Below are 27,724 nucleotides of genomic sequence, written 5' to 3'. Positions count from 1 at the left end.
CTTTTTGCCATTTCTAAGCTCAGAAATACTTCATACCTAAATTTCTGCAATAATAGCTCGCGGGAAGAGCGTTGTCTTCCTTCTAGGGATTCCCATTTGAGTTCACGAAGCATCTCCGTGCTGATCAAACCTGACATATCTAGCAGCACTTCTCAACTGCTTTCGATGTCTCCCTTCAATCCAACCTGCTGGGAATCCCAAACACTCGGTAAATACTCTAGAATCAGTCGCATTGGCGTTCTATACATCATATCCTGTATAATTGAGCTACACATTCCCCAGATTCTCCCAGTAAAACAAAGTCGAGAATTCGCCTTCCCTAGTACCAACCTGACGTGCTCACTCCATTTCATATTGCTTTGCGGCGTTACGCCCACGTCATTAATCGCTGTGACAGTGTCGAGCAGCTACCTACTACTACCCGTATTCAAACGCTACAGGATTGTGTTTGCTACTCATCCGCATTAATTTACATTTTTCTACATTTTGAGCAAACTGTCATTCACATAACACCTGGATTACCAAAACCTCATGTTCGATAATGTTCTTGGGTGCATTAGATACCTTCATATGGCGAGAGATGGGAACATGTAATGTGCCTAGGAACACTGTCGAACATAATCGTTTTGGCCGTCCAGCTCTTATTTTGGGTGGGGGCATAATGTTGCATGGGCGTACTGACCTCCAGATCTTTGAAGAGCGTACACTCACCGTAGCACTGTATTGCATCCCCATGTGCGTCTTTTCAGGGCTGCATTCTGGAGAGGCATCATTTTTATGGATGGCATGATCGACCGCATCGAAATGCTCAGGTGGAGGAGTTCTTGCAGCGGGAAGATATCCGTCAAATGACTGACCTGCGCGTCCCCCCGACTTAAACCCCATCGAGCAAGAGTGGCACGCGTTTGAGAGACGTATTGCAGCTGTCCACATACACTAACGAATCTCGAGCATCTTTCAACAGCGCTGGTTTAAGAATGGAACGCCCTACCAGAACAACTCCTTACCAACATTTTGGTCAGCGTGGGAGCATGTTGCAGAACGTGCATTGCCATCCGTAGTGATCACACCCCCTATTAAGAAACATTCCCCGCCTTTGTAATGTCCGTGGTAGGTGGGAGGATTTTAGTATAATTATTGTCTTCCAATAAATGTGTCATTTCTGTTCATCTAATTGCGTAGCTCTTTCAGTTACCTTATCTACTACATTGGAACAGTTCTTTCTATGTATGATCCAAGTTCTTTCGACCTATGTTACTTGGCAATGACACATCATGTGGAATTTGCTTTCCTCCTTATGTTTTGCACAACAATGTATGTGGGTCACATTTCTGAAATCGTAATTAGTTACTGCCGACACACTGATCTACATATCCTTCGAAACTGGATTCCTTCGGACCAATAGAAGTGCGTTTTGTAGTTTTAACAAACATATGCAAAATTTCAAGTGGATACCTTTCTAGATCATTATCACTCTTCCTACACTGTGTTTTAAATTAATTACTTCTGGAACCTCTTAAAGCCAAATGTGCGGTGAAAATGGTTCAAATGGCTCTGAGCACTATGCGACTTAACTTCTGAGGTCATCAACCGCCTAGATCTCAGAACTAATTAAACCTAACTAACCTAAGGACATCACACATATCCATGCCCGAGGCAGGATTCGAACCTGCGACCGTCGCGGTCGCTCGGCTCCAGACTGTAGCGCCTAGAACCCCACGACCACTTCGGCTGGCTCGGTGAAAATCATACTTACTCCGTATTACTGAATATCCTTTCATCACGTTCATTGCGTCATGTGTAGTTAACGGTTTCTTCGCAGCATACTTCCTTAACGTCTTCTACAGACGAAAAGATCACACCCGAGGCCAAACGGCTACGGTATTTATATAATACACAAAACTAAAAGAGTTGAAAATTGACAAAAGTGTGAAAATATGATCTGGTGTAACCAAAGCATACTATGTTTCTAAAATATTCTACTAGAGGTTAAAGCTCCATTTTTTTATATCAAGAGGGAAACGGTCGGCAGTAAAACTAACCACAAGTGCAGGTAATAATAAGAAATGGTACTCAATGAACCCTGAAAAATAAGCCTTGAAAGTCGAGTATTCTGCATGTGTGCGTATGAAACACACTGAAATGTGAAAAAAATAGTAGTTGCGAGAGAAATCTGGGACTCCGAAACTGGAACGACTCGCTGTGTTACTCAAAGATGTAGTGTTGCAAAACACGCAGATTAAGACAGAATGTCACTACATTTTAAGAGATAAGCAAATCAAAACTATCAGATCGGTCGTTCCAAAGTGTAATGGCATATTTGCGAGCGTATAAGCAGCAATCGGCTATTTGTGACACCAAGTTTTCAGTAAAACAACTCTCATGCTATGTATAGGTTCCTGTCGAAGAGCAGGAGACTGCATTCAGTTATTCAAGCAAATTATGCTAGGGCTCCAAGAAAAGTCACATACTGGATGGAACCATAACAGAAAACAAAATTGATATAGTATCACAGTTTTCCCAAGCTGTAATGATTTACAGGGCGCTGGAGTAAAGGAGATAAATGCTAATTTTTAGTCCTCTGTTTAACAGTCAAGCCACAACAATAATCATTATTCATTTCTGGGTTTACGTAGGTTACTTTCATTTTAAGCGATTGTGCATTTCGTAAAAACAATAATCAGTGAAACTGCTTATTCACAGCAAGAGCCTGTTTCCTTCAAAACATCACCACCTTTCTTCGGTCATATTCGGTGTCCAGTGCTGCATTCCTGTGGGACATGTCTATTTGTATGAGCACTTTGCAGTCCGTGCAGATCGTTCCTGAGTAGAATTTCGCATAGGCTTTTGCTCTTACGATGTCATTTTCTTTCTGAACACATACACCAGGCACCTGTAGGAATTGTCAGTGTGCATTTGTCTTATAAATAGCAGTCATCATCGTAAAGGTGCATCCGAATCTAGATTACGGACAGCCGTGAGGTCAGTGATATTACTGCCTCTCCACGGCGTGTTGCATGAGCTGATGGATTCTTCTTCCGTTCACATTCATTTCTCATTCGTGTCGTGCGAGTATTTACATTTTTCGCACAACTACGGAAACTGCAAGCACAGTTCTGCTCTTCTAAACTTACAGAGCACTAATTACACCAACATTGTTCTAACGGCGCTATTGTCCGCTCTTTTGCAATAGAATAGGAAACCATGTTCTCAGTTCGACGATCGCTGGTATCCAGTATATAAACCCGATACGGAGGACAAGGTTTGGTACGTGCTCCCAGTCCAGAATAAGAGATCCAAAGTAGATATTCTCTCTAAAAACCTATTTTATTTCACTACCTGACAGCAGATTTCCTCTCACAAAAAGCCAGGCAAACATTACTGTGACGCGAATGCGACAGGTGCTTTCCATAGGCAAATCTATGCCCTACCTATTTGTACATTTACACTTTATGCCATGCGAATCAATATTACGAGGAGATAAGGCAGAGTATTTAGTACTGAAAATAACCGTTGCCATCTACAGCGGTCCTTGTTCTTCCAAAAGCATTTTAGATTCAGGGTGTTAATAGTCCTGTTAAAATCAGTATTCAGCGTCACATTAGTAATTCTATTTTAATCGTTATTAATTATTACATTCGCATACACTCATTGACAAAATGTGATTGACGCAAATGCCAGTTAGTATCCTCATAACTAGCAACTCCAAAATCCAGACCCGTTTTATATGTTTTCTGAAACGACGAAATTATTTTCGCCATCACACGAAAACTTGGTAAAGATAAAACATTCCCTTTATATTTCCCTCTGTGAATATGCAGCTTTACGAAGTCTATAATCCCACTGCCTAAGTAACTGCACCAGCTCCTTCTGAACTTCAACACTGCCGAAACTACACTAACTTCCCGACGCCGATTCATCACGCTGTTAAGCCAAATTGGACGACGTTTACTGTAGCAATTATCAATAAAGCGTATAGATAAGGTGTGTATATCTCAAGGAGGTATTTGACAAAGATTGCCGCCCTTCCACATTCATACCTTGTGCTCCGTCGCTAATAACCTCGTCGTTAACGGTAGGCTAAACTACAATCTTCTTTCGTTTACTTCTTAAAGAATCCATTCTGGCATGGGTCTGAGGTGATTTGGATAAACAACTGAAAATTCAATTTCGATCGTCGGAAGGCGATTTTATCTCTAGCTCTCCCTGAAAGCGTTCCCTTTATCTTATCTGCTGCACAGCCACACTTTGTGATCAGCTGAAAGATGATGATGTTACATATTTAAAGCACTATTACGACGGCCATACTGAAAGTAATGAGCAACAATTTGAAAAAAAAAATTGTTCTTAATTTTTTGTTCGTGGCAAGTACATCCTAATCTACATACTTCCTGTCACTTTTCACCGTAGTTTCCAAATTTTTGCAAATGTTTTCCCCATTGTCCTGCAAGTTTGTAAATACCCCTGCTACAGTAACCCTTTCTAGCTTCCCAAAGAGAATGACGCACTCCTTGCCAAACTCCTCCACCGTGCTGTAGCGTTGGCCTCGTATCTGTTCCTTAACAGTCCCCCCCCCCCCCCCAAAAAAAAGGATAGTCGAAGTGGTCCTACTCGGGACTGTAAGGAGGACGCGGAAGATCTTCCTGATCCTCTCGTCATTGACACAAGCAGTGTGCACAACTGAGCTTAAGAAGCCTCTGAATATAGCGGGCAGCATTCACAGTTTCTTCAGGTTCAGAAAATTCTGTCAGAATGCAACCCTCTACATCCCATAAGATAGTCACAATAACTTTCCAAGCAGATGGTAATGTGTTTGCTTTCCTGTTCAGTAGCGAATCCAAGCGATGCCAGTCCTCGCTTTTGCGTATTGTTTCAGGCTCGCAATGGTGAAACCAACTTTCATCGTCTGTCACAATGCTCATTAACAAATAACCACCTGCATTCTGAAATCTCTGAAGGAGGTTTTAGACAATGGTTCTTCTCTATAGTTTGTGGCCTTCGGCCAATAAACGTAGAACCCAACGAGCACAAACTTTTCGATGTCATCTATATCTACATCTACATGAATACTCTGCAAATCACAATTAAGTGCCTGGCAGTGGGTTCATCGAACCACCTTCACAATTCCCTATTATTCCAATCTCGTACAGAGCGCGGAAACAATGAAAACCTTTATCTTTCCGTACGAGCTCTGATGTCCCTTATTTTATCGTGATGATCGTTCCTCCCTATGTAGCTCGGTGTCAAAAAAATATTTTCGCATTCGGAGGAGAAAGTTGGTGATTGGAATTTCGTGAGAAGATTCCACCGAAACGAAAACCGCCTTTATTATAACGATGTCCAGCTCAAATCCTGTATCATTTCTGTGACACTCTCTCCGATAATTCGCGATGATGCAAAACGTGCTGCATTTCTTTGAACTTTTTGGATGTACTCCGTCAGTCCTATCTGGTAAGGATCCCACACCGCGCATCAAGGACGGACAAGCGTAGTGTAGGCAGTCTCCTTACTAGGTCTGTTACATTTCCTAAGTGTCCTGCCAATAAAACGCAGTCTTTGATTAGCCTTCCCCCAACATTTTCTGTGTGTTTCTTCCAATTTAAGTTGTTCGTAATTGTAATACCTAGATATTTAGTTGAATTTGCGGCTTTCAGATTAGACTGATTTATCGCGTAACCGAGGTTTAACGAGTTCCTTTTAGCACTCATGTGGATAACCTAAGGCTTGAATAATTTCTTCCACTGCACTGTGTCCTACTGCAAGTTCTGCAGTGATTTCATTCACTGGGACACGCCTGTCTTCTCTAATAAGCTCATCGACTCTTTCCTTGTAGCGTCCCGTGGAGGCTGTTCGAGGGCTACTGCTAGGAGGCACATATTCGATACTCTCGCTTCCATCTTTGACATGTTTCGCCGATCTCCTAACACTGATGGTGCTCACACAAACATCTCCATAGTCACGTCCAAGTCTGAGGAGAATTTCAGCTGAATATTTTCCCTGTTTAACTGCGAATTCAAAGACAGTAAGCTGTCAAAAAGAAACACTGATGTCAGCCATTTTGGCAGTACTGCCAGTGGTCACGTGATAGATGCTTATGATCTCACAATAAGAAAACATGCAGTGCGAATTCTGCTGATTACGATCATGCAGTGGTTACTATTACGTTGTTAGAAGTGGAATTTTAACAGTTGTTTGTTCTCAACTTCCAGTATGAACCTCATATACCCAGTGCGTAGTCAAGGATACTTATTGAAAGTAACGGCTGTGCACGATGGACTAGCTGTATAACCAGCTGCTACTGTTGCATTCTTGTGCTGCACCAAGTTCTCTTCACAGAACCGTCATATTGCAACATTGGTCAGTCACTGCCATGAATGCAGATTACTCTTATTATTTTGCTGCTAATTCCACGAATTATACTCGAAAGACTACACAATGTGAGGCTACACGATCAATTAATAGCAAATAATACCTTTTAAGCAGCATTTATTTGTTACAAGAAACGAAACGAGGTTCTCCGTGGACGTAGGGTTTCTCATGAAACAGTCAATGAGTAACCCACCTACGACCGCAAGTTGAAAATTTCTCATCCTAATACTGATCAAGCACTTCGTTATGCAGGTAGAGTCAATCGCAGAAGCCTGGTTCACGACTCTTAATCTTTCCAGTGAATTCGAGGGGTTTTCCAGTAGATGTGAGAATAGGTTACAGTCAGAGGGTAATGAATCTGGTGAATATCGGGGATGTGGCAGTAATTCCTTCTTGAAATCCCTCAGTTTTCTTAATGCTAAATCACCTATCATTGCCTTACAAAGGAAAATTTCTTATTCCGTCATAATCCTGCCCTTTCCTCAGGTACGTTTCATCCACTGGCATTTCTCACTTACTCTTGTATGCAGGCAATGCTGCCCACATCTTAAACAAAGCTTTCTCATGGTTAAGTCATCATGTAGTCGTCAAATCTACTGTTTGTTTTTATTGATATGCTGTTTCATACATATCTTATTCGGATGTGTATCTAGAATAGGACTAGACCGATAAATAACAGAAGGTAGCATATGCAAGGCAGCTTCTCATTTCATAGTAACCTAGATAACAAGTGCGTTACATCGATCTCTCTTCTTTAGCGAAGATTTACTCCCACAGCCGTGTTTAAAGGGAGACTCTACGTTGTCACAAGGTGTTCCTCAGGGAGCTCTGTTTCCTTTCTGAACGCCTGAGCTGTGAGTGAAGGGGGCTGGAGAGAGACGGGTTAGCCCTTCTCTTGGGAAAATTCCTTTTGTAGCTTTGCTCGCTCCGCAAACTAGCTGGCTCCACGCATTCGGCAAACAGGGCGCTGGCAGCCGCGCACTCCGCACAACTTCCTAAACTCCAATCACAGCCCACACTTTGGAAACACAGTTACCTCGACTGCCAGAGTTGATCAAGCTACGATAACTTAAAGTGCAGAGGTACACAGCTTCGGTTTCCTCCGGAACGGTACATGTAATCTGAATATGTATTTCGCATTAACGAATCCTAAATTTACGTGTATTTTTTGAAATTATTACGACCTGATACCTGTGTCTTTGCATTTAAACCGCTCGTTGTACCAATAATGTGCAATGAAAGATAGTACTCACAGAAAGGGTAGCGATAAATCAGTCCGCTCTGCAAGGAACACTATTGGGTACTCATTATTGAAGTATAAACTCGGGTTTGTTCTCTCCGATTCACGGATGATGCGTGAAAAGAATGATTGCTTCGTTGTCTTAGTGGTGCTGCTAATCTGAATTTATCTTCAACATCTCTATGGTGGAGATACGAAAGCGACCGAAAAATATTCGTAAATCACGCCATGAAAAGTGATTCTTGGTAGTATCTAAATAGATACTAGATACTAGAAGTTTTTCTTCCATCGTTTCCACAGAAGATTTTGCCGTATTTCTGTTACATCATCCCATCAATCAAACAAGCCCGTGATTATCACTACTGGCCATTAAAATTGCTACACCACGAAGATGACGGGCTACAGACGCGAAATTTAACCGACAGGAAGAAGATGCTGTGATATGCAAATGATTAGCTTTTCAGAGCATGCACACAAGGTTGGCGTCGGTGGCGACACCTACAACGTGCTGACATGAGGAAAGTTTCCAACCGATTTCTCATACACAAACAGCAGTTGACCGGCGTTGCCTGCTGAAACGTTGTTGTGATGCTTCATGTAAGGAGGAGAAATGCGTACCATCACGTTCCCGACTTTGATAAATGTCGGATTGTAACGTATCGCGATTGCGGATTATCGTATCGCGACATTGCTGCTCGCGTTGGTTGAGATCCAATGACTGTTAGCAGAATATGGAATCGGTGGGTTCAGGAAGGTAATACGGAACGCCGTGCTGGATCCCAACGGCCTCGCATCACTAGCAGTCGAGATGACAGGCATCTTATCTGCATGGCTGTAACGAATCGTGCAGCCACGTCTCGATCCCTGAGTCAACAGATGGGGACGTCTGCTAGACAACAACCATCTGCACGAACAGTTCGACAACGTTTGCAGCACCATGGACTCTCAGCTCGGAGATCATGGCTGCGGTTACTCTTGACGCTGCATCACAGGCAGGGGCGCCTGCGATGGTGTACCCGACGACGAACCTGGGTGCACGAATGGCAAAACGTCATTTTTTCGATGAATCCAGGTTCTGTTTACAGCATCATGATGGTCGCATCCGTGTTTGGCGACATCGCGGTGAATGCACATTGGAAGCGTGTATTCGTCATCGCCATACAGGCGTATTACCCGGCGTGATGGTATGGGGTGCCATTGGTTACACGTCTCGGTCACCTCTTGTTCGCATTGACGGCACTTTGAACAGTGGACGCTACATTTCAGATGTGTTACTACCCGAGGCTCTACCCTTCGTTCGATCCCTGTGAAACCCTATATTTCAGCAGGATAATGCACGACCGCATGTTGCAGGTCCTGTACGGGCCTTTCTGGATAGAGAAAATGTTCGACGGCTGCCCTGGCCAGCACAGTCTCCAGGTCTCTCACCAATTGAAACCGTCTGGTCAATGGTGGCCGAGCAACTGGCTCATCAAAATACGCCAGTCACTACTCTTGATGAACTGTGGTATCGTGTTGAAGCTGCTTGGGCAGCTGTACCTGTACACGCCACCCAAGCTCTGCTTGACTCAATGCCCAGGCGTATCAGGGCCATTATTACGGCCATAGGTGGTTGTTCTGGGTACTGATTTCTCAAGATCTATGCACCCAAATTGAGTGAAAATGTAATCACATGTCAGTTCTAGTGTAATACATTTGTCCAATAAATACCCGTTTATCATCCGCATTTCTTCTTGGTGTAGCTATTTTAATGGTCAGTAGTATAGTTGCTACATTCCTTTGTATACATCGACGTTGCCTCATAGACCAATCGAATATTAGTTGCACCCACCTGATCGGAATCCCTGTGTGGGGTATATAAGCGTTGTTTAGAAGTCTCTTTCATAGGCAGACTGTAATTTCCATGTATCCAATCAGTAATTGCGTGCCTCAAATATAACCCGTTTGACTGTTAGACTACATATCTTCACACGTTGTAAGTGCTATGTACTTACTGCTTACTTACACATATATGATGTGGTAAAGAGAACAAGAACATGGGTCCCATAAGACTTTATCACAAATTTCCAATTTTCCTGTGAGTAGAGATGAACAACGGAGGGAGTCAATTAAGGGCTGTATTGTGGGTAATCAAACACTTCCGTCGACAACGCTACAGGGGCGTCTTCATTGCCCCTGTAGAATATGCCTGAAAATTGTCTTGAAGAAAGAAACGCATGACATTTATGTTATGTAGGCCGCATACCCTGAGGCGAAATCTCTCACCAGATCCAAGTACTTCGTGGGAGACACTGTTGTTTTATGCATTTCTACGTGATCGCTTTGCGCTCTGAACTGAAAAGAGCGACATGAAGCGATCGACAGGCAAAATAAAGATAGTGCCCAACACATCTGTGCAAAGTTCAATCGGACTTTCCCAGTGGTTTCCATTTCGCGCCTAATCGGACCTTAGCTTCCAAATGGGAGTGGAATGGTAGTGAGATAGTATGATTGTGGTTCGATGAACCCTCTGCCAAGCACTTAAATGTGAATTGCAGAGTAATCATGTAGATGTAGATGTAGATGTACGCCCCGTAATTTCCAATAAAACTGTTCTACATTGTTTACCTGAGCTGTGTTCTCATTGGTGCCCAGCTGACGGAAGACTTAGAAAAGCACGAAGTGTGAAGTATTGAGAATGATGTAAGGCATACTTGCGAAAAGTCTTTGAGAAGGTTAAGCTGTCTTAAATATTAAGGAATCCAAAGTATTATTCATGAGTATGTGCAATGCGAAATTCGAATTCTGACAATGCAGGTAATGTATCCTACTGTGTGCCCAATAAAGATTGTGGTTATTGAGCTAGACCGAAGTGTGTTTCACTCCAAACGAACAAAAATGACATGATCGTATGGCATTGATGGCTGGGAGGCCCCATTCGGGGGAGTTTGACCACCGTATTGCAAGTCCTTTTTAGTTGACGCCACTTCGGTGACTTGCGAGTCAATGATGATGAAATGATGATGAAGGACACGCAACACTAAAAGATGTCACACCCACAATCTCGCAGGTGGAAGATTTGAACACAGAGATGATACGTCTTCAGATGAAATCGAGAGCAGAAGAGAACTCAAAAACTCTCTGCTTCTTCCTTGATCCAACAATCTGCGGTATCCGATGATCAGATATTCCGGGGACAACGGGAGGAGAGCGAATCGTTCTGTAGCAGTTATTGGTTGGGCGACTGAAGAGTGGGTTAATACAATTGGGTGCCCATGAAGTAACAATGAAGCGAGGAAAGGTGTAATCCAAACGTTACATGTTTTTCAGTATCTGCAAATGTTTTCCGTACAGAAGGGAGAGTGTAAGAAGAGTAATAATATATAGATCCCCTAGAGTGACAATTCTTCTAACCGTAGATTTCTTGGAATTGATGTGAGAGTGATATATATAGCTTTCTAATTTCGTTATTTTCCGGCTGACCTGGCAAAAAGTGACGTCAGTAAGTGTAGAAAAATTAAGGAATGTAGGTTTTTGTGGTAATCAAACCAGTGTTAATTCAAAGCAAACCGGTGTTCTCTAATCTCGTAAGGATGAATGATCTAATATGAAACTTTTGAAACGCAGTAAACTTATGTTATTGTATTTGATTTATTTTCCTTCTTTTACAGTTTTAATCAGGCCGTTGTTCTTCAAACATCAAATAATCAGAAAATATTTCGATGAATTAAGGAATCTAAAAATGAGAAAACACAGGGAGTTACAGAGTACATGGAAGTCAGTTGGCGGTGTCGAGCAGATCATTGGTTGAGATTACTGTGTGGATCACAATGTGCGTATATTACTACCAACCTCCTTCGGTTTTAGGTATGGCTCACCCTAAGAGACCCGTTTACGTTTCTAAGCACACACTCTAATTATAAATACATCATATTTGTGTCCCACATGAACATTTCCCAATACTTTCAATTCAGTCCATGCATTTTCGAACATTATAGGTGGTTTGATCCACATTTAGACTCCATCCAAGTTAATAGAACGCAAATTACTGCAGGTATATAAAGGAGTCGAACAAAAATTGGGAAACACTGCGAGAAATGTATGCTTCAACATAAATTCAGGTGCTAGCCAAGCCTCCGGTTTGCGCTGCTATATTTGACCACGAATGGCACCTGTGCAATGTCTTCAATTTGCGGAAAGTGTCGGACTTGGTCATAACAGTATTCTGTGTAATTTAGAGTGCATTATATTGAATCTGAGTGAATGTGAACGTGTGCGAATTGTTGTTGATAATAAGGTGGGTGCTCCCCTATGCTAGATACTTCAAGTGTGTTCAAGAACCACCGTTTCGAAGATTCGTAACGCGTACAGATAAAGCGGAAAAACATTATCATGTGTTGAGAGTTCGTAAAAAACGGTCATTGAAGAGGATTGCGACGAAAAGTAAGAGGACAACAGCTGCAAAAATGCCTGCAGAATTGAAGGTCGCACTCGCAAAACCTGTTAGCATTAAAAAAACACGAAGTGAGTTACAGAAGCAGGGAGCTGCACGGACAGCTGAAATGCCCTTAACAGGAAAACGTAGTGACCATCCTGTAAAACTCTGAGTATGGAGCAATGGAATGGTCGGATGAGTCTTGCGTTTTGCTCGAAACTGTTTTCAATGTCTGGTCGAACACTGTATATGTCACAAGAGAGAATCACGGCGGGAGTTTGATGACGACATGGGCAACTAATAGGTCTACAACTTTGCCTCCGCCGTTTTTTCTCGAAGATCGGGGCTTTATTGTGAAAAACTTACAAAAAAATTATATTCATAGTATTCCCCATCGCTGGCCACTACATTCTCCCATCTTTCGGATAGCATAAGAATCCCGTGGCGGAAGAACTGGGCGTCTTGTGTGGGGATCCATGAAGCGATTCAATTTTGCACTTGTTCATATGATCGGAAGTGCTGGTCAGCCAGACTATATGCCACTGTTAGAAAAATGTGGTAGGCAGACAGAGCAACGTATGTAGAATACGGCGAGAGGGATAAGAATTCTCATTTCAACGTTTCCCTACATATTTTGACGGGTTTTGCGACATGGGGTCGAGAACCGACCTGCTGCAAAATTACCTTTATTTGTCTATCTCGGTATTGTGGTCGTTCGTTTTTCAGTGCTGGACTCGAACGCATCAATTGCTATCGATAATGATGTCCTGTGGTTGCCTTGTCTGTTTCAGTAGCTACGAAAACGTTCTGTCTTTCGCCACCATGCCGGTCAAAATCACCGTTATTAAGGTTCAAAATGGCTCTGAGCACTATGGGACTTAACAGCTGTGGTCATCAGTCCCCTAAAACTTAAAACTACTTAAACCTAACTAACCTAAGGACATCACACACATCCATGCCCGAGGCAGGATTCGAACCTGCGACCGTAGCAGTCGCACGGTTCCGGACTGCGCGCCTAGAACCGCGAGACCACCGCGGCCGGCCGTTATTAAGGCGTTGAAAACATTTTCTGCACGTTCTTCCACTAACAGTTCCCTGACCATTGGTCTTACTCAGCACTTTAAGCGCCAAAGCCGCAGATTTCTTCATGTTAAAGCAGAAAATTAAAACTTCCTGTAAATGGCGAGAAATGGGTACATAAGTTGACGTACTTAATCGAGAATAACCTTATGATGGAATCACAAATAGACTAATATTTTTATGGCATTATGTTTACAGGTTCCTAAGCATATTGTATTACACCTCTGACCAACCACCTGAACCCCACTTGCCGCTACTGCCGTCTATTGCAAAACGAAGGAAGCAAAGTTGTAGAACTAACTAATATATCGTATTAGTCCACTGGCGTGATGGTTACTCTGCAAGGTCGCATTGCTGCCGATAATTATGTGACCATTTTGGGTGATCAGGTCCATCCCGTGCTACAGTGTTCGGTCCGCAGTGGTGATGCTGTATTCCGAGGCGAAAGGGTTCTTGTTCACACAGCTCACATCACCTAGGACTAGTTTTGTGAACACGAGGATGAACTGTCTCATCCCCTTTGGCCATCACAGTCAACTGATCTCAATATTATTGAGGCTTTATTCGCTTAGGAGAGAAGCGTGCGTAATTTCTATCCGCCACAATCGTCGTTACCTGACCTTACCACTGCTTTTTCAGGAAGGTCTGTATAAGATTCTCTCGAAAACCGTACGACATGTGTATTTTCCATTCCTAGACGATTGGAAGCTGTTTCGAATGACAAAGATTTTCCTATACCGTATTGGGGATAGTAACGTTTTGTGTTTTTGGTGTTGCCATATTTTCGTCCACTCCGTCCACTTGCTATTGAATAGCTAGTTTGTAACACGAAAACTCCGTTTTGTGTGAAGTATTTGAAAGGCTGGGACCACGTTTCTTTAAGAAATACGACCATCTAAACAGTACGACGTTATTGTCATGTTGTTATGGTCCATACAGCAAATGAGAAAGTCTAATTACTGCATATATGAAGAAGATGGACGTATTATTTCCCTAATAACTTTGCTGTATAGCCCTTTTATGCACTGACTCTACCTTTAGAAGTTCAGCAGCACATTCATCAGATGTCAGAACGCCGGAAAAACTTGTAATTGATACATTTAAACCATATATTACAGGTAGTTCCAGTTTTCAAGAAGGGTTGTCGAGCAGATGCTCAAAACTATAGGCCTATATCTCTGACATCGATCTGTTGTAGAATTTTAGAACATGTTTTTTGCTCGCGTATCATGTTATTTCTGGAAACCCAGAATCTACTCTGTAGGAATAAAAATGGATTCCGGAAAGAGCGATCGTGTGAGACCAACTCGCTTTATTTGTTCATGAGACCCAGAAAATATTAGACATAGGCTCCCAGGTAGATGCCATCTTCCTTGACTTCCGGAAGGCGTTCGATACAGTTCCGCACTGTCGCCTGATAAACAAAGTAAGAGTCTAAGGAATATCAGACCAGCTGTGTGGCTGGATTGAAGAGCTTTTATCAAACAGAACACAGCATGTTGTTCTCAATGGATAGACGTCTACAGACGTTAAAGTAACCTCCGGCGTGCTACAGGGGAGTGTTATGGGACCATTGCTTTTCACAATATATATAAATGACCTAGTAGATAGTGTCGGAAGTTCCATGCGGCTTTTCACGGATGATGCTGTAGTATACAGAGAAGTTGCAGCATTAGAAAATTGCAGCGAAATGCAGGAAGATCTGCAGCGGATAGGCACTTGGTGCAGGGAGTGGCAACTGACCCTTAACATAGACAAATGTAATGTATTGCGAATACATAGAAAGAAGGATTCTTTATTGTGTGATCATATGACAGCGTAACAAACACTGGTAGCAGTTACTTCTGTAAAATATCTGGGAGTATGCGTACGGAACGATTTGAAGTGGAATGATCAAATAAAATTAATTGTTGGTAAGGCGGGTGCCATGTTGAGATTCATCGAGAGAGTCCGTAGAAAATGTAGTCCATCAACAAAGGAGGTGGCTTACAAAACACTCGTTCGACCTATACTAGAGTATTGCTCATTAGTGTGGGATGCGTACCAGGTCGGGTTGGTAGAGGAGATAGAGAAGATCCAAAGAAGAGCGGCGCATTTCGCCACAGGGTTATTTGGTAAGCGTGATAGCGTTACGGAGATGTTTAGCAAACTCCAGTGGCAGACTCTGCAAGAGAGGCGCTCTGCATCGCGGTGTAGCTTGCTGTCCAGGTTCCGAGAGGGTGCGTTTCTGGATGAGGTATCGAATATATTGCTTCCCCCTACTTATACCTCCCGAGGAGATCACGAATGTAAAATTAGAGAGATTCCAGCGCGCACGGAGGCTTTCCGGCAGTCTTTCTTCCCGCGAACCATACGGGACTGGAACAGGAAAGGGAGGTAATGACAGCCGCACGTAAAGTGCCCTCCGCCACACACCGTTTGGTGGCTTGCGGAGTATAAATGTAGATGTAGATGAACTAGAAATAGGGAACAGGAACCCTTTAGTATTTACAAAAATTTCTAAGAACACGGCCAATAGTATGGAAAAATGCACTGAAATAACCGACGACAAAGTGCTCGTAGAGTTTTTAATACAGATTTTGACATTCACGCTCACTCCGAGTTTTCGATGAGAATGCATTTAAACTGAAGTCACCGCACGTGGTTTACATTTTACCACGCTTTGTATTCGCTTCGTTTCACTTCATGTGCCATGGTAAGTAAGATTTTTGTTGGTGTAGTCAATGAACCCTCGGTAAAAGAGAAAAATAGTCTCAGATGTAGCGAAATAATATTTTTGCTCTCTCTCTATCAGTACTAGGCATTATGGGAGGCATTCATCTCGTTCATACCACCACGAAGGTTTACTCAGCATAGTCTTTTAATACGTACTTCACACTCACGTTCACGTGACCATAATGACATTCAATAGGTCTTCGCCGAGCCCTGAAGTCTGTTGAACAGTAAAATCTATATCTCTGTATTTACACCCATATACATTATAGAAAAGGATGTAAATATCCATATCTCCTCATAAACCTCTGGACGGATCTCAGTCAAACTTGGTACACATATCATTTACTGTCTGGAAAGAATCACTCTGGCGTAAAGAACTACCCACCTATCAAACGAGTATGGGTGAGAGTATAAAAGCAGTGTAGCCCGTGACGACAGAATTCCCATACTTCCATCATTCAGTATTTGAGAATGAGAGCACTTGGAGACTTGTAAAAAACACATGATTTCAAACATTTACAAAAAGTTTTGTCGCTGAAACCCCCCAAAAATGATGAAAAGGAAAAAAGTTTACAGCTTACTATATTTTCGCTGTTCATGCAGAAAACTGGCACATGAAGCATGACGTTTTAATTTATTATTTACTAGCCGAGAACCGAGCGTTGTCAAAGTATCTATTTATTCCTATCTCCTATTAGTCCATCTTTTCCTACCCCGTTTCTCTGTCCATCTCCATCCCCCCCTCTCCATCTCCCTGTTCGCCTCCCTCACCCCCCCCCCCCACACTTAGTAGGGGTCGTCAGCGAGAAAAAGTTTCGTAATAGTTTGGAAATATGTGTAATGTTTGCTGCAAGTCTGTAAGTGCTCTCACTTTCAAATACTTGGTGACTAAATGATCAGTATTCTCGCGTGGGGGGTTCCCCGCATTTACACCCTCACCTCCTGCCCTTTGGTAGATGTGTGGTTGATACCCCCACAGTAATTCTTTTCCTTTCAAGGTTGGTAGAAACCGGTCCAGTGGTTTAGGAGGAGATGAGGAACATACACATATACATATTAGCGTAAATATTCACATACGTATATCCATTTTTACAATTTTTATGGATTTACTATCAACTCTATTCGCAACACATCTAGCAGACGCTATCTGCATATGCTGCTGAATGTACCTAGAAAAATATGTCACTGTATGGCACATAATTCAGGTGGTATAACGTCGTAAATCTTGAGATGCGTGAGGAAATGCCGCATCATGCATGCGGTTTTAACTCATTACTGCTTTACTACTTTCTCTATTCACAACGCATTTCGCAGACAGTAGGCACATGTACCGCTGGATGTACCTCCACAATTACATCATTTTTTTAGCAGATAGTTCAGGAGAGACGACGTCATAAGCAATAAGCTGAATGAAAAAGTGACTGCGGGGCGTAGTTCACTAGACAGAGGAGAAATATGTGTAAAAATACCACTAAAATATGTTAAATATTTGTGAAATACGTTAATTTTCGAAAAGGTTTTGGGAAAAAAAGTGACTGTCGTTCACAACTACACATTTAGAAAAACAGTCTACATCGTACAAATCAATTTTATTGGTGACCAGTTTCAGTCCAATGGCGGACCATCTTCAGGCTGTACTCCTAAGTTGATGTGTGAAGACGGATCCACGGAACAGAAACTTCAGAAGCCTCCAGGTGCTATCATCTACTTCTTCCAGAAATCGATATAAAGTGTCTTGAATCTCTCCCTTGAGCGCACCCCTCGAAACGTTGACAGCATCTGGAGGCTTCTGCAGTTCTTGCTCTGTGGATCCACCTCCACAAATCAACATTAGAGTCCGATCTGAAGATAGTCCGCCTCTGGATTGAAACTGGTCACCAATAAATGTGATTTGTGTGATTTAGACTGTTTAGACTGTTTCGTCACGTGCGTATGCGGGCACAGTCATGGATACAAAGCTTATCCTAAACCCCTAGAACGATTGCAATCAATGTGGTATGCATTTTAATTACAATCTTGAAAGAGATACTGTAGGGGCAAGAACCACCGGCCTCCTATTAGGGTGAGTGTAATAACGTGGTCAGAGAAGGCAGGACGAGGAGATGGACAAATAGCGAGCAGGAAGGAAGAGAGAGGCACAGATAGGAGGAGGAGGAGATAAGGGGAAATGGACAGAGAGAGGGGACAGGAGGAGATGGATACAGAAAGGAAAGAGGTGATGGACAGAGAGAGGAAGAGGAAGAGATGGTCAGAAAGATGAGGGACGAGGAGATGAACAGACAGAGGGGGAGGAGGAAATGGGCAGAGAGAGGAAGAGGAAGAGTGGTCAGAAAGATGAGGGACGAGGAGATGAACAGACAGAGGGGGAGGAGGAAATGGGCAGAGAAAGGGAAGAGGAGAAGGAGGACAGAGAAGGGAGAAGAGGAGATGGACAAGGAAAGGAAAGGAGGGGAAACAATCTGAGAGAGGAGGAGGTGGAGACGGACACAGAGAGGGGGGACGAGAAAAGTGAGGAAGAAGGGGAGACTGACAAAGAGATGGGGACGAGGAGGCAGAATTAGAGGGGGAGGAGTAGATGAACAGACAGGGAAGAAGCAGGTGGATAGAGCTGGGAGGAGGAAGTGGACAGAGTGAGGGACAAGACGAGATGGACAGAGAGTGGGTGACAGAGTAGGTGGACAGAGTGGAGGGGGGGAGGGCGTAAAAATGGACAGAGAGAGTGGAAAGGAGGAGGTGGGCTAATAGAAGATTGGTATAAATGCATACTCAGGCAACGTCGTGTACTCACCTAGTGTATTATAAACTGAAATGTATGTATATTTGTATGTATGCATTTATATTCCACATCCGTGCTTAAACCACTGGATCGATTTTGATAAAACTAAGTACGTATTTCACTCCCAATCTGCAAACAAGCGCCCGCATCTCGTGGTCGTGCGGTAGCGTTCTCGCTTCCCACGCCCGGGATCCCGGGTTCGATTCCCGGCGGAGGCGGGGATTTTCTCTGCCTCGTGATGGCTGGGTGTTGTGTGATGTCCTTAGGTTAGTTAGGTTTAAGTAGTTCTAAGTTCTAGGGGACTGATGACCATAGATGTTAAGTCCCATAGTGCTCAGAGCCATTTGAACCACTTTTTGCAAACAAGCAGTGAGGAGGTAAGAACTACCGACCGCCCAATAGGTGTGACATAGGAGATCGATAGAGAGACACGGAAGGAAGAAATGGAGGCAGATATGGAGGAGGACATGAAAAGAGAAACGGGAGAGGCATAGATGGACAGAGAGAGGGCTAGGAGGAGGTGCATAGAGGGAGAAGGAGGAGGAGATGTGTGAAATATGAGTGACATAGCCGTGCGCAACAAAGCTGCGGGGAAAATGCTGGTTTACAATATTTCAGACTGTCTTTACAACCTTGTCCTGAGACGTCATCATTTCACCCACATTCTTCGATGAACCACTTAGCGAAAGAACGTCATCTGCCATGTTTCTTAGACATGCACTGAGGTGACTAATGTCATGGGATACCTGCTAATATCGTGTCGGATCTCCTTTAATCTGTCTTAGTGCAGCAACTCGCAGGACTCATCTCCTCGCTAAAATACGGTCCTGCCGTTAACCTGCACCACACAGTCACCGTTACAGAATGAAATGGTACGGCTGATGTGCGTGTAGATTTTTCGTTGGCGGTATTCTGCATATTGACATGTCCTTGGAGACTGAAATGAGACTCGTCTGTCGACGGAATTTTCCATGGCCGTTATTTGTCCACGTCTATACAAAGAAGTAGTTCCAGAGTGACCGTTACTCTTGCTGACGAGTCAGGAGGAAGCAACTCCTCAACATGGGTGATTTTGTGTGGATAGCATTGCAGGATGTTTCGTAGGATTTACGCACATGTCCAGCATTAGGGCAGTTCACAGTGCACCGCATTTTTGCACACGACCGCTCTGTTCCTTCTGTAATGCTGTGGCCAACGTCATCGAAAGACGTCCGATCAACTGCAATCCAGCCTCTGCCATATTGCTCTTCAAAAGGGTCTACATCTACATCTACATCCACATCCATACTCCGCAAGCCACCTGACGGTGTGTGGCGGAGGGTACCCTGAGTACCTCTATCGGTTTTCCCCTCTATTCCAGTCTCGTATTGTTCGTGGAAAGAAGGATTGTCGGTATGCTTCTGTGTGGGCTCTAATCTCTCTGATTTTATCCTCATGGTCTCATCGCGAGATATACGTAGGAGGCAGCAATATACTGCTTGACTCTTCGGTGAAGGTATGTTCTCGAAACTCTAACAAAAGCCCGTACCGAGCTACTGAGCGTCTCTCCTGCAGAGTCTTCCACTGGAGTTTATCTATCATATCTGTAACGCTTTCGCGATGACTAAATGATCCTGTAACGAAGCGCGCTGCTCTCCGTTGGATCTTCTCTATCTCTTCTATCAACCCTATCTGGTACGGATCCCACACTGCTGAGCAGTATCCAAGCAGTGGGCGAACAAGCGTACTGTAACCTACTTCCTTTGTTTTCGGATTGCATTTCCTTAGGATTCTTCCAATGAATCTCAGTCTGGCATCTGCTTTACCGATGATCAACTTTATATGATCATTCCATTTTAAATCACTCCCAATGCGTACTCCCAGATAATTTATGGAATTAACTGCTTCCAGTTGCTGACCTGCTATTTTGTAGCTAAATGATAAGGGATCTATCTTTCTATGTATTCGCAGCACATTACACTTGTCTACATTGAGATTCAATTGCCATTCCCTGCACCATGCGTCAAGTCGCTGCAGATCCTCCCGCATTTCAGTACAATTTTCCATTGTTACAACCTCTCGATACACCACAGCATCATCTGCAAAAAGCCTCAGTGAACTTCCGATGTCATCCACAAGGTCATTTAAGTATATTGTGAATAGCAACGGTCCTATGACAATCCCCTGCGGCACACCTGAAATCACTCTTACTTCGGAAGACTTCTCTCCATTGAGAATGACATGCAGAGTTCTGTTATCTAGGAACTCTTCAATCCAGTCACACAATTGGTGTGATAGTCCATATACCCTTACTTTGTTCATTAAACGACTGTGGGGAACTGTATCGAACGCCTTGCGAAAGTCAAGAAACACGGCAGCTACCTGTGAACCCGTGTCTATGGCCCTCTGAGTCTCATGGACGAATAGCGCGAGCTGGGTTTCACACGACCGTCTTTTTCGAAACCCATGCTGATTCCTACAGAGTAGATTTCTAGACTCCAGAAAAGCCATTATACTCGAACATAATACGTGTTCCAAAATTCTACAACTGATCGACGTTAGAGATATAGGTCTATAGTTCTGCACATCTGTTCGACGTCCCTTCTTGAAAACGGGGATGACCTGTGACCTTTTCCAATCCTTTGGAACGCTACGCTCTTCTAGAGACCTACGGTACACCGCTGCAAGAAGAGGGGCAAGTTCCTTCGCGTACTCTGTGTAAAATCGAACTGATATCCCATCAGGTCCAGCGACCTTTCCTCTTTTGAGCGATTTTCATTGTTTCTCTATCCCTGTGTCGTCTATTTCGATATCTACCATTTTGTCATCTGTGCGACAATCTAGAGAAGGAACTACAGTGCAGTCTTCCTCTGTGAAACAGCTTTGGAAAAAGACATTTAGTATTTCGGCCTTTAGCCTGTCATCCTCTGTTTCAGTACCATTTTGGTCACAGAGTGTCTGGACATTTTGTTTTGATGCACCTACCGCTTTGACAGAAGACCAAAATTTCTTAGGATTTTCCGCATTTTGTAATAGTTTTCTCCAGGCCCTCAGCAGGCATCGGGCTAGCTGCATTTTTCATGCCTTTGAGTGTCCAGAACTTCTGCAAGGCTACTGGATCTTGTAAAACAGCTTTACTAGTAGCGAGCGATTCTTCATGGAGCCAATGATGCTGGAATTCTCGGACACAAATTGAGGAACAGCTGTGTGCCACGCGTTTGTTGGTGTGCTGATACTGACGCATAGAGTGCTTCCTACTGATAAAACTTTCGTTAAATTTTCTTTGGTTACATGACATTTCCCCCTGCGTCAGTAATACCCTGTTCATATCTGACATCATTCTGAGCAGTGGTTGTCTTTGCACAGCGTTTTGAAACTTGAACGTTAATTACGGACACCTTTAATTACATAGACGAATTACTTGTGGTCCACAGACCGAGAAGAATTTTTAATCACACTGGAATGAAAATTACGGTATTAAAAGTTCAGTGCTTCGTGAAAATGACTAATATTACGAGGTGTCAGACCTTAGGGTTATAGTATGTTGTGTACATAAAGAAAGTAGAACTATCTTTCAGAAATGAGGTGACGTTATGGAAAAGAAACATGACTCGTTCAGGACCTACAGGAATCAAATTTTTGCCTGAAATCCACAATTTAAGATTTCAAAGGCAGGCCCGAATGATTTCAGATGAATTACAGTCAGCTTGATTCAACAAATAATGGATGATTCAATCTCGCTTTCTCATCCAAGTGATTACTTGGTCCACTTCCATCAACTTACATGTTAGCATTTATCTTACGTTTTATAGGAAGACAAACGTATCATCCATAAGAAATGACTTTCCTGAAGCATTTTTTGACACATGACATTAAATGTGAGTTTTATTAATGTTGTAGATAACTGAAGTATCTTCCGGTTTATCTGCATAAACACATATTTAGCTTTCATTGATATCTTGTAACTATGTTTGATTAGTGGGAATACTTATTAGAAAATTAATTCGCGGATTGCAAATTGTTTGGCATTAGCTCCAGAGATCTTCTACATAATAGCGCCGTACGAAAATTTTTTTCTGCACCGGGTCTCAAACCCGTATTTCTTGCTTATCGTGAATGGTAGCCTCAACCATTTTATTTTGTTTTTTTTTTAAGTTTCTTATTTCTCATTTTCATAAAATAACACAATATTCCTTGAAAACGTAAAACATAAATAGGTAGATTTTCGAAACATCTAATTCTTTTTTTAACCTAAATAAGTATACAGTCTCACCATCAGCAGCAATCCAACGTGCCGAAGGCAAAGTACCATTTGAACTATCCGCGAACGCTTCCCAGACTGATCCAAACCTCGATATGTCGCATCTCCTACTGCTCGCAATAGTACTTGCATTGACGCAACCCGCAAAATGAGACTACGTGTTCAACGTTACGATCGTCGTCTTGCCTGTCTAGGCTGGTAACACTTATTTTACAACTGCTCTTTCAAACAAGCATGCCAACGATCCAGAGCTCTACACATGTTGTATTATTGAGAGAATCCAAATACTTCGGCGAGCAATAGAAGTTTTAGACAGTGTGGCATATGGCAATTTGGAACGAGATGGAGAACGCGCATGGATAACTGAAATATTTAAGACAGCCGCTCTCGATAAACGAGAAACCCGTGTTCCAGTCCCAGTCCGTCCCGAATTTTCATGTCACTCTCGGTTAGTACATCTATACCTAATACAGCATATGTCAAAGAATTTGCAATCAGCGATTTAATTTAGTAATATTTATTACAGCTGTGAATCGTCAGCAACGTCTGTTCCTTCAGACTTACATGCATGTGTGTCTGAAGGAGCAGACATTGTAAAATAAGAGTTTTTATTAGGCGTTACATCATTTTTAATCTTACGCTTAAGAAAGAGGCATACATGAAACACATAAAAGAAAACGTCCAGTAGGGATGACTGTTCTACATTGGAAACCTGTTTGGTACAGTCAAAGGCAAGCGTATCTGCAAAACAATAACTGGCAGCTTTCTTGTGCTGCTCCAGATTTCAACCAGCTGAACGCCGATATTGCTGTAAAAACATTTATTGAATAACGTAAGGTATTCGTATTAGGAGACGAGAGGACGGTATCGCAATACGCAGTGTAGAACCCGGTGTTTTAAATGCTAATTAGCCCATCTTCATATATAATCTCCACGTATCTGTAAACTCTTTATCAGTGGCTACTGTCCATTATACTGTGGTGTGGCTGGTCTTAAAGCTTGACAACCAGGCTGGAGCGTATCTCCTCCTTGCCTCGCAGACCTAGAATTATTTTAAATCTGATGAATTATAAGAAAGATTCAACTCCAGATTTTACAGTCATGTCTCTGGTATTTAACATTTTAGACATATCACAGTTTTAAAGTTCTGTACACTGATGGTTCCATACACGAGGATTCTCTTGGCTGCTCACTAGTGTTTCCCGGCTGTGGCTTCAGGACTCACCTTTTCCGTGAATATACACTCCTGGAAATTGAAATAAGAACACCGTGAATTCATTGTCCCAGGAAGGGCAAACTTTAGTGACACATTCCTGGGGTCAGATACATCACATGATCACACTGCCGGACCACAGGCACATAGACACAGGCAACAGAGCATGCACAATGTCGGCACTAGTACAGTGTATATCCACCTTTCGCAGCAATGCAGGCTGCTATTCTCCCATGGAGACGATCGCAGAGATGCTGGATGTAGTCCTGTGGAACGGCTTGCCATGCCATTTCCACCTGGCGCCTCAGTTGGACCAGCGTTCGTGCTGGACGTGCAGACCGCGTGAGACGACGCTTCATCCAGTCCCAAACATGCTCAATGGGGGACAGATCCGGAGATCTTGCTGGCCATGGTGGTTGACTTACACCTTCTAGAGCACGTTGGGTGGCATGGGATACATGCGGACGTGCATTGTCCTGTAGGAACAGCAAGTTCCCTTGCCGGTCTAGGAATGGTAGAACGATGGGTTCGATGACGGTTTGGATGTACCGTGCACGATTCAATGTCCCCTCGACGATCACCAGTGGTGTACGGCCAGTGTAGGAGATCGCTCCCCACACCATGATGCCGGGTGTTGGCCCTGTGTGCCTCGGTCGTATGCAGTCCTGATTGTGGCGCTCACCTGCACGGCGCCAAACACGCATACGACCATCATTGGCACCAAGGCAGAAGCGACTCTCATCGCTGAAGACGACACGTCTCCATTCGTCCCTCCATTCACGCCTGTCGCGACACCACTGGAGGCTGGCTGCACGATGTTGGGGCGTGAGCGGAAGACGGCCTAACGGTGTGCGGGACCGTAGCCCAGATTCATGGAGACGGTTGCGAATGGTCCTCGCCGATACCCCAGGAGCAACAGTGTCCCTAATTTGCTGGGAAGTGGCGGTGCGGTCCCCTACGGCACTGCGTAGGATCCTACGGTCTTGGCGTGCATCCGTGCGTCGCTGCGGTCCGGTCCCAGGTCGACGGGCACGTGCACCTTCCGCCGACCACTGGCGACAACATCGATGTACTGTGGAGACCTCACGCCCCACGTGTTGAGCAATTCGGCGGTACGTCCACCCGGCCTCCCGCATGCCCACTATACGCCCTCGCTCAAAGTCCGTCAACTGCACATACGGTTCACGTCCACGCTGTCGCGGCATGCTACCAGTGTTAAAGACTGCGATGGAGCTCCGTATGCCACGGCAAACTGGCTGACACTGACGGCGGCGGTGCACAAATGCTGCGCAGCTAGCGCCATTCGACGGCCAACACCGCGGTTCCTGGTGTGTCCGCTGTGCCGTGCGTGTGATCATTGCTTGTACAGCCCTCTCGCAGTGTCCGGAGCAAGTATGGTGGGTCTGACACACCGGTGTCAATGTGTTCTTTTTTCCATTTCCAAGAGTGTAGTATACCTACCACAGAGCTTCAGACGGTCTTGAAGGCACTCGAGAAGGCGCCGATTCCCTTAGTGTCCTAAAATCATAGCAGCACATGTACCTAGAAAATAAAATGGTCAATCTATTACATAATCAAATGCGCTTCCTTCCCCAGTGCGGGAGAGCATGTATCATTCTGCTGGGTATCATGGATTTAAGGAATTTGTTGGAATGAATAAGCAGACCAACCCACCAAGTAGGCCTCCGCGGAGCATAAAGTGTCACAGTGTTGCGTCGGAAATCTATGTAATTGTGGTGGAAGGAGTGAGTGGCTGCGAGTTGCGGTTGGTGAGGCCAGCTATACAGCCCAGGCGTTCTTCATGCCTGTCACGTAGGCGGGATGAAGTGAACCCGGCCCGCCTGCGGATTGGACATTGTCCCCTAACACATGCTTCATCTACGGCGAGACGTCACCCCCGTCTGCAATGCCTGTGGCGTGCAAATCAGCGTACGCCACATTTTAACTGAGTCCAGTTTATGGTGCAACGAAAGGGCTGAGGCGAATTTCGCTGGTATTCTGCCTTCTGATTTAGCTGATGAGAGGACGAATGTGATAAAGGTTTGAAAGTGTTGTCAAGTGTCTGAACTAACTCGAGCCTAATCTCTTAGGCTACACATTTTAGAGTCTTACAGAGTGGCTGGCTCATCCTTTTTATTCCATCTGACAACGTGACTGACACTCATCATTGTGTGTGTGTGTGTGTGTGTGTGTGTGTGTGTGTGTGTGTGTGTGTGTGTGTGTTAGCGCGAGCGCGCGCCTCTTACACATTTCTTATGGTGTTATTTATGTTTTTCCTTGTAGTTACAATTTTTTTAAATAATTTTGCGTCGGTCGCGGTGGGCGTGCGGTTCTAGGGGCTCCAGTCCGGAGCCGCGCTGCTGCTACGGTCGCAGGTTCGAATCCTGCCTCGGGCATGGATGTGTGTGATGTCCTTAGGTTAGTTAGGTTTAATTAGTTCTAAGTTCTAGGGGACTGATGACCACAGCAGCTGAGTCCCATAGTGCTCAGAGCCAAATAATTTTGCGCCCTTTATCTACAGGGTGTTACAAAAAGGTACGGCCAAACTTTCAGGAAATATTCCTCACACACAAAGAAAGAAAATATGTTAAGTGGACATGTGTCCGGAAACGCTTACTTTCCATGTTAGAGCTCATTTTATTACTTCTCTTCAAATCACATTAATCATGGAATGGTAACACACAGCAACAGAACGTACCAGCGTGAGTTCAAACACTTTGTTACAGGAAATGTTCAAAATGTCCTCCGTTAGCGAGGATACATGCATCCACCCTCCGTCGCATGGAATCCCTGATGCTCTGATACAGCCCTAGAGAATCGTGTATTGTATCACAGCCGTCCACAATACGAGCACGAAGAGTCTCTACATTTGGTGCCGGGGTTGCGTAGACAAGAGCTTTCAAATGCCCCCATAAATGAAAGTCAAGAGGGTTGAGGTCAGGAGAGCGTGGAGGCCATGGAATTGGTCCGCCTCTACCAATCCATCGGTCACCGAATCTGTTGTTGAGAAGCGTACGAACACTTCGACTGAAATGTGCAGGAGCTCCATCGTGCATGAACCACATGTTGTGTCGTACTTGTAAAGGCACATGTTCTAGCAGCACAGGTAGAGTACCCCGCATGAAATCATGATAACGTGCTCTATTGAACGTAGGTGGACGAAACTAAAATGAGCTCTAACATGGAAATTAAGCGTTTCCGGACACATGTCCACATAACATACACTTCTGGAAATGGAAAAAAGAACACATTGACACCGGTGTGTCAGACCCACCATACCTGCTCCGGACACTGCGAGAGGGCTGTACAAGCAATGATCACACGCACGGCACAGCGGACACACCAGGAACCGCGGTGTTGGCCGTCGAATGGCGCTAGCTGCGCAGCATTTGTGCACCGCCGCCGTCAGTGTCAGCCAGTTTGCCGTGGCATACGGAGCTCCATCGCAGTCTTTAACACTGGTAGCATGCCGCGACAGCGTGGACGTGAACCGTATGTGCAGTTGACGGACTTTGAGCGAGGGCGTATAGTGGGCATGCGGGAGGCCGGGTGGACGTACCGCCGAATTGCTCAACACGTGGGGCGTGAGGTCTCCACAGTACATCGATGTTGTCGCCAGTGGTCGGCGGAAGGTGCACGTGCCCGTCGACCTGGGACCGGACCGCAGCGACGCACGG

The sequence above is a fragment of the Schistocerca piceifrons genome, chromosome X (genome assembly GCF_021461385.2).
Source record: "Schistocerca piceifrons isolate TAMUIC-IGC-003096 chromosome X, iqSchPice1.1, whole genome shotgun sequence".
NCBI classification, from domain to species: Eukaryota; Metazoa; Arthropoda; class Insecta; order Orthoptera; family Acrididae; genus Schistocerca; species Schistocerca piceifrons.
This window is presented reverse-complemented; position numbering follows the sequence as displayed.